At 38.2% G+C, this 8,870-nt stretch overlaps 1 long non-coding RNA gene across 1 annotated transcript; it reads right to left on the bottom strand.

Annotated features, from left to right (window-relative positions):
* Positions 1-1,951: 1,951 nt before the first annotated feature.
* On the bottom strand, positions 1,952-7,179 carry LOC137324216 (uncharacterized). The gene is made up of 3 exons (XR_010963558.1): positions 7,138-7,179; positions 6,720-6,827; positions 1,952-3,716 (listed from the first exon to the last, which is right to left on the bottom strand). It is a non-coding gene; the product is annotated as an uncharacterized lncRNA (long non-coding RNA).
* Between the last annotated feature and the right edge of the window lie 1,691 nt (positions 7,180-8,870).

An 8,870-nucleotide genomic window follows, 5' to 3' on the forward strand; every position in this document is an offset into this window, starting at 1 on the left:
TTTGTGTTTTACGAGTGTTTGTGTTTATGAGTGTGTTTGTTTGTGTTTTACGAGTGTTTGTGTTTATGAGTGTGTTTGTTTGTGTGTGTGTTTATGAGTGTGTTTGTTTGTGTTTTACAAGTGTGTGTGTTTATGAGTGTGTTTGTTTGTGTTTTACGAGTATGTGTGTTTATGAGTGTGTTTGTTTGTGTTTTCGAGTGTGTGAGTTTATGAGTGTGTTTGTTTGTGTGTGTTTATGAGTATATTTGTTTGTGTTTTGCAAGTGTGTGTGTTTATGAGTGTGTTTGTTTGTGTTTTATGAGTGTGTGTGTTTATGAGTGTGTTTGTGTTTTACGAGTGTGTGTGTTTATGAGTGTGTTTGTTTGTGTTTTATGAGTGTGTGTTTATGAGTGTGTTTGTGTTTTACGAGTGTGTGTGTTTATGAGTGTGTTTGTTTGTGTTTTAAGAGTATGTGTGTTTATGAGTGTGTTTGTGTTTTACGAGTGTGTGTGTTTATAAGTGTGTGTATGTTTGTGTTTTACGAGTGTGTGTGTTTATGAGTGTGTTTGTTTGTGTTTTACAAGTATGTGTGTTTATGAGTGTGTTTGTTTGTGTTTTACGGGTGTGTGAGTTTATGAGTGTGTTTGTTTGTGTGTGTTTATGAGTGTATTTGTTTGTGTTTTACAAGTGTGTGTGTTTATGAGTGTGTTTGTGTTTTACGAGTGTGTGTGTTTATGAGTGTGTTTGTTTGTGTTTTACGAGTGTGTGTGTTTATGAGTATGTTTGTGTTTTATGAGTGTGTGTGTTTATGAATGTGTTTGTTTGTGTTTTATGAGTGTGTGTGTTTATGAGTGTGTTTGTGTTTTACGAGTATGTGTGTTTATGTTTTACGAGTGTGTGCTTATGAGTGTGTGTGTGTTTTACGAGTATGTGTGTTTATGTTTTACGAGTGTGTGCTTATGAGTGTGTGTGTGTTTATGAGTGTGTTTGTGTTTTACGAGTGTGTGTGTTTATGAGTGTTTTGTGTTTTACGAGTGTGTGTGTTTATGAGTGTGTTTGTTTGTGTTTTACGAGTGTGTGTGTTTATGAATGTGTTTGTGTTTTACGAGTGTGTGGGTTTATGAGTGTGTTTGTTTGTGTTTTACGAGTATGTGTGTTTATGAGTGTGTTTGTTTGTGTTTTATGAGTGTGTGTATTTATGAGTGTGTTTGTTTGTGTTTTACGAGTGTGTTTGTGTTTTACGAGTGTGTGTGTTTATGAGTGTGTTTGTGTTTTACGAGTGTGTGTGTTTATGAGTGTGTTTGTTTGTGTTTTATGAGTGTGTGTGTTTATGAGTGTGTTTGTTTGTGTTTCACGAGTGTGTTTGTGTTTTACGAGTGTGTGTGTTTATGAGTGTGTTTGTGTTTTACGAGTATGTGTGTTTATGAATGTGTTTGTTTGTGTTTTACGAGTATGTGTGTTTATGAGTGTGTTTGTTTGTGTTTTACGAGTGTGTGAGTTTATGAGTGTGTTTGTTTGTGTGTGTTTATGAGTGTATTTGTTTGTGTTTTGCAAGTGTGTGTGTTTATGAGTGTGCTTGTTTGTGTTTTATGAGTGTGTGTGTTTATGAGTGTGTTTGTGTATGTTTATGAATGCGTTTGTTTGTGTGTGTTTATGAGTGTGTTTGTTTGTGTTTTACGAGTGTGTGTGTTTATGAGTGTGTTTGTTTGTGTTTTACGAGTGTGTGTGTTTATGAATGTATTTGTGCTGAAACAAGTGAACTTTGGAAAATTAGTTCCTCACCTATTTCTTTTAATACCCCAGGGTGGAAACTATCAGTCTTGGAGATTTGTCCATCTTGTCCCTGTAGGGGTTGGTGGTGTGTGTCAGCTTCGCCTCTGGCTTCTGAGCGGTTCTAGACCTTGGACTTATTTGGGGGTTGTGACAAAGTGCAGCAGACAACTGGGTTTGGTGCAAGAAACTTTGACCTTTATTCAAGAGAGAAAATACAACACAACAATCTTAACACTAATAAAATGGGGAACACTTCGGTACACACGAGGGAAATTACAGTAGAAAGATACCTCACCCCTCCCAATCCCACTGTACTAGCTAAGTTGGACTCTAAACGGGCAGAGATAATGCTCACCAAACGAATCTTTGACAGTAATTCACCCAGAGGTATGTCAGAAATAGATTGTAGAGTGGAAACTTTGCGGATCTTCGGTTTTCTCCCGAGTTGGTTTTCTTTGGTCGCGGTGGCCCAATATTACCCAGTTGGTTGGTGGCAATATTCGGTTGGTTGTTTCGTAAGGCCCTTGTTGCCGTGAGGTGTCTGATGGTCACTGGGGCTGTTGCTCTGGTTTCTTCTTGTGTGTCGGCCTGCTTCTAGAGCTGCTGACCTTCTCTCTGTTGCTCCCTCGCCTTGTTGAACTGTCGCCTCCCGAGCTGTTGAACAATCCTTTGCCCTTGCAGGTCTGGTTGACCGGTTCTCTCACGTAGGGTTCATTGGTTTCACTGGAAAACTGCTCTCCTTCCAGAGACAGAACAAGAGAAGCAGAACACAAGTGCCAGCAAGAGCCAGAGAGAGAGAGAGAGCGAGAGGTTTCGAGTTTCCACTTCAAATAACCCTCTCTTACAATGGTCTTTGACACTTTTAAAAAACCCCACTTCATGTCTGTTTAAACAGTTCTTACAAAGTCCTTAAGAATCTTTGATGGCTTTTTGATGGTCCCTCATCATGTTGCAATTGCTTCTCCCGATGGGTCACTGTTAATTCCGATTTTTAGAGCTTGTCACACAAGGCTTCCTTTTGTATCCAACGTCCTAGGTGTGGATGGGTTTTGCTTTAAAACAAAGACATGGCCCCACCATGTCTGGAGCAGTTGCCTCTTTCAATGGCCGACTGCCTTTCGAATTAGTGCTGAGTGTCGACCACCTGCTGTTGGTTTTGCATTAAAACAAAGACATGTCTGAAGCAGTAATTCTCCCACATTCCATGTGTGTGTTGTGGATTCGTCTGGTGACCTCTCACCTATCCTTCCATCTTAGGATTTCAGTCAATGGCCAAAGTTTTTCCATACTCAGGGAAAAGGTGAATTCCCAGAATTCTTACAGTCGCCCCTACGAGGAAGCGAGTCCCTTAAAGCACGTGGATTCCTCGAAAAGTACTTTTCCCTGATGGATGCTTCCTGGTGCGGCACGTGTGTGAGTCACCCTGAAATGGTTAGAAAAGATTCAAAGTCCTTTTCTTTAGGGTTTTTCTCCGAGTTTTGGGGGATCTGTGAATTTTGAAAATCTTACAGTCCCATTATTTTCTCAATTATCTTTTTTTGACTTGTATTAAATTAAGTTCCTCCCCTTGCCTTATTTTCAGTTGCCTTGTACCGTTTTATCCTCTTCCTCTACTGTAAAGATCGATACAAAGTACTCATTTAACAAAGCTGCTATTTCCTTATTGTCAATTACAGTCTCACCTGTGTCTCTTTAATGGGCCCACATTACCCTTAGCCACTCTTTGTCTTAATATATTGATAAAAACTTTTACTGTTAGCTTTGATATCACTTGCAAGTTCTTTTTCATATTCCCTTTTGCACGTTCTTTGTATTCCTTTGCTGCTTTTTATAGCTCTCCCAATCTGCTGGATTTCCACTTTTCTTTGCAAGCTTTCTCTTTTAGTTTGACAGGGTGTTGCTATTGGCATCATTCGATAATTTCTAGCAGTCATGTTGGATTACAAGCATTAGATGCGAGGTGTCTGAAAGAACCCAAGAAAACATCTTATAAGAGTAAGTTTAAAAGGACAATGTTGCATTCTAGTTACACCTTAATTTTCCATTTAAAAGTTAGTGAGAAATCACAATCACTGCTGTCGATGGAAAGCTTAATTTTAGTTTTTTTTGAACAGATATTTTGTTCATTTAAATCTCGAGCGAATTGAATGAAATGTGAAAATTACCGAGGAGAAGAAGCAATATGTACGGTGATGTTGCACATTATTGCACAATTTATCGTAACACAATTTTGGTTTAATATTTTAGCGTGGGATCTATATACAGGTTCTGGCTGTAATTCATTCTTAGCATCATATTGTCTCATGGGCGCAAAGGAAACCATAACAAAAGGTAAACCAAGAAAATAAAGATCATTGATAAGCAGCTGAACAATATATCAGACCGATTCTTCCCAGCGCCACTTTTACAACTGTTTCATTAATTACTGAGAAACCATTTTGCCCAAAGAAATTACTTTGCAACACATAACATTTTTTAAAGTACATTACTTTGATATACTGCTAACGGTTAGCCAGAGTTAAAATAATTAAATACTAATTAATAGAACTATCTTTATGAATCTCTTATGATTCTGTTGGACATACATTGGGCCAAATTCCCCATATGTGCGCTTTTTTGGATTAACTTACCGTAAATATTTGTGTGTCTGCTAATTGGATGTCTGAAGAGTGATAATGTAAATAGAGTTTCATGTAATACTGGACACTAATGTGTATTATTTTGTTGAATGGCGGTTAGGTTGGACCACTGCATGGATTAAGCAAGATCGACCGTACAACTGAATTTATTCAATCCTACAGCGTTAAAAATTTCAATTCCTTATAAGGCATCCCGTTACCTTTGGTTTAAATCATTTTGACAACTTGTTACCATTATGAAATCATTCAATTATTTGTGACACATTGAATTGCAATGGCTTCTCACATTATTACAGCGATTGGTTGTCAAGAAGGAAACAACCCATTCATGGGCATTGAAAAATATGTAATCGATTTCCATTCAGTGTCAAAGTATTATGTTCTTAGTGACAGCAGCTTTATTTGGTAATGTTGCACAAATCAGTAACTGCTGATTTTTTACTTACAGTGCAAGAGGTAGCATACAGACATACAGCTGAGGTAGGAAAGTGTTTGTGCCAAACCTTTATATATTATCTAATACAGATTCAAAATAACTGTCCCGAATTTGTTTAAGGTGGTGAGATCAGTTCTGCATACTATATATTTTACAACAATATTAGTTTGCAAAAGTTAGGGATGTTTAATAAAGCACACTTATGGCAAAGAAGTAGAAATGTATGAATACAAAAATCTACAACTAGACTCATAGAGTAAATTGCAACAACCAAGAATGAAAAGTACACAAAATCAGCACCACTCCAGGCTGTGTGTAGACATAAAAGCGCCAGTCATCCTACAAATGTTTAGTTCGGAAGACTTCAAATTCAGAATAAATCTCTTACAAAATAGAAAATATATGCTTTAAATGTGATCAAAAAGAATATTAAAGATGGAATTCTCAACAAAGTAAATTACTTTTTTTCGGCAGGAATTAGACCTACAACCATGAGTAAATATATTTTGAACTGCAAACCCAATCCCTTCTAGTCTTTTGAATTAAAATACCTAAAATAGTGTCTGCATAGATTATGAATATCATAATACCGCTCTCCATAATTGCATAAAGTTACTGCTAATTTCCACGGCACTCTGTTGCATTTTACACTTCATGTATTTCAGTATTATATCACAATTAAAGGGGGACCGAATCGAAATCCTTATGTCTTTTACATCGTAATAGCGGAGTTTTCCAAATCAGAGGTCAGAAAGACAGTTATCGAAAAATAAACCTGGACTGACCCGAGTTAGGATGGCATGTGTGTGCTTCCCAAAAACTGACACAAGGGCGATTACTTTATTTAAAGAATGTAACATTTTTTCTTTACAAGAGTAGCAAATAAGAGGTTAATATTCTTAATCACAAGCTAAGCAGCACCTCGTAGGTGGCGGGCAGCGCTTCAAATTACAGGTTTCACAGATTAGCGTTTGGAAGAAAGTTTCACACAGAATGCATTTTTTTAAAAAACCTTTCAAATCAAAGCCGATTGTGATCGAATCACTGGATGGGCAAATTTCTACATGTAGAATTTTAAACTCTCCATTTGCACGCTTTTAATCCTGCCAAACAGACAGACAGTTAACGAGAATGGTACATGGTGACCAGGGTAAAAGTTACATAGTGTATTTATTTTGAGAATAATTGACAGAATACTGAGGAGGTAATGCCGCAAACAATTATACAAGAATTGCATATTTTGCTTTTAGTAATAACAAGGAACATTTACAAGGAGCAGATACAACACATTTGTACGCCAACATGGCATGTCACGTGACCGGTGACATTTACTAGGAACACCCTGTACTGTCTCTTATCTCATTTGTTGACCATGGTTGCTTAACTGCACAAGTGGAGCCATTGCCTCTTAGGCGTATGTACTGGTTTTGTATTGTACCAAATACTTTTAACACCTCCCACTGTTTATCTGTAGGCCTACCTATTAACAGTTCAATCCAGTTTACTGGGGTTAATTCATTTCTCATCCCTTCAAAGTTTGCCTTGCTTAAGTTTTGGTTTGTGACTTGTCCTTCTCCCTCAAAGGTAATATCAAATTCCATCCTGTAGGGTCACAGTTCACAAGATGTTCCCTTACCATCAGATTGTTAATTAATTCTGGTTCTTATCACTAAATCTAGTATGGCCTGTTCCCTTGTCAGTTCTAAAACATATTGTTCTAGAAAACTGTCCTGAATGTACTTGCTGTCTTTATTACTTGAGCTGTTCTGCTTCTCCCAGTCCATGTGAAAATTAAAGTGACCCATTATAACTACATTGGGCCAGAACTTGCTCCGACCAGCGTGGCAAGGCTCTCCGCACCTCCTGCGGATAAAAAGTATGAATGTACTTACTGTGTGGTCCACCACGTAAATTGGCTGGATTCTGAGATCTTCCTCAGTAGTGCGTTCCGATATCAACGTAGACCATGTGCGCATAGAAACACTGTGGGACTGTAAGCCCTGTCCACAAGCAGGCAAGTTAAACTCATAAATTTAGAGTGACGGTCCCTATGATAATCTAAATAAAAATTGAACTTACCTAATTATAAAAATGCAAGGAGATGATTTAATTTACCTAACCATACAGAAGTTAAAAGTTTTAAAAAATTATATTTTTATTTTTTAATAATTGTTTTAATGATCAAAAAATATTAAAATAAGTATAATGAGACATTCCATATTTTTGAAATGTAATTTTTTGTTGTTTTGCAGTCATTACAAATCACCGCGCTTTTAAAAAGTAGCATAGGGCTGGTATTTTCAAGTGTACCTTCTCGTGGTGTAAGTATCTTCGTTCCAGCTGGGCAGATGGGTAAGTTTATGATTGTTTGCTGATTGTATTGATTGTGGTGTAGTTGGCCCTTTAATTCGGGACTGTCAGAACGCCGTTGATCCAATCAGAGCAAGTTTGCAATTTCCGGGTTTTACTGTGCATGTGCGCATTCGCGAACTTGCTCCGATGGATTTGACGGCGGTTGGGATGGACGCCATTATGGTGCGGTGTCCAAGGTAAGTAAGTTCTGGGCCATTGTTTTTGCTATATGTTTCTCTAATCTCTGTACTTATACATCAGCTGATTACATCACAACTATCAGGACAACTTGAACCAGAGTCTTGAATCCAATGCAGTTCCTTAATTCCACCCAAAGTCTTCCCACTGTCTGCTCACCTGTACTAATATCCCTACTTTCGACTCCTGTAATTGTGTCTTTTATCAATATTGCTCACCTTTAAGCTGAATTTGTACATCTAATTCACCTGTTTTATTCCTTCTACAATGTGCTTTCATGTACAGAACTCTTATTTGGGTAACTGTCCCCACCCTGCCCACATGTCCTGATGATGCTCTTGTTACAGTTTTTGTTGCTGATGCTCTGTACATTATTGTACCAGCAATTTAATATGTTCTTATTTTTCATTTATGCTGCTTTATTTTTAACAGGTATTTTATTCTTACTTCCTGTAGCCTTCTCTGTACACAAACTATTTATGTTATATTTATCACTGTTTGAACTCTGACCTTTGCTCTCATTTTTCTTTTTCTGATCTTTAGGTTATTATTACTTCCACTATTATTTCTACCTGAAATCTACTGCCCCCCTTTTATTGGTTTAAAGTCTTTTCAACAGCTCTATTTATCCTTTCCACTAGGACATTGGTCCTGGCCAGTACAAATGTAGGCCATCCCAATGGATCAGCTCTTTCCTGTTCCAATACTGGTGTCCCTCCTTCCCACATCAGTCTTTCAGTCAAGCATTCACTTTCCTGATCTGTTTCTCCCTATGCCAATTAGCACAGGGCTTGGGTAGGAAACCTTGAGGTCACACTTTTTAATTTAGCTCCAAGCTCCTGATATGTCCTTAACAGGACCTCCTCCCTGCTCCTTCCTATGTTATTGGGTCCGGCAAGGACTACAACAACTGGTTCTTCCCCTTCCAGTTCCAAGTTCGTTTCCAGTCATTTCGAGATAACCCCTACCCTCCAACATACCAATTGTGTTAGGTGCTAGTGTTCCGTCCCTTGTCAGTGATCCGTTCCTTGTTAGTCATTCTTCCCTTGTTAGTACTCCGTTCCTTGTTAGTGCTCCTTCCTTTGTTTATTGTAAACAATTTTACAACACCAAGTTATAGTCCAGCAATTTTATTTTAAATTCACAAGCTTTCGGAGGCTTCCTCCTTCGTCAGGTGAACGATGTGAAAATGTTTAGTGATCCCTGCCTTGTTAGTGCTTCTTCCCTTGTTAGTGTACTAACCATGTTGGTCCTGCTTCCCATGTTAGTGCTCCTTCCCTTGTTAATAACCCTACCCTTGTTAGTACTCTTTCCCTTGTTAGCATTCCTTCCCTTGTTGGTGCTCAGTTCCTCGTTAGTCCTCCGTTCCTCGTTAGTCCTTCCCTTGTTGGTGCTCCTTCTCTTGTTACTGCTCCTTCCCTTGTTAGTCCTCCTTCCCTTCGAAGTGCTCCTTCCCTTGTTAGTGACCCTCTCTTGTTAGTGCTCCTTCCCTT

This window comes from Heptranchias perlo, chromosome 8, assembly GCF_035084215.1.
Source record: "Heptranchias perlo isolate sHepPer1 chromosome 8, sHepPer1.hap1, whole genome shotgun sequence".
Taxonomy (NCBI): Eukaryota; Metazoa; Chordata; class Chondrichthyes; order Hexanchiformes; family Hexanchidae; genus Heptranchias; species Heptranchias perlo.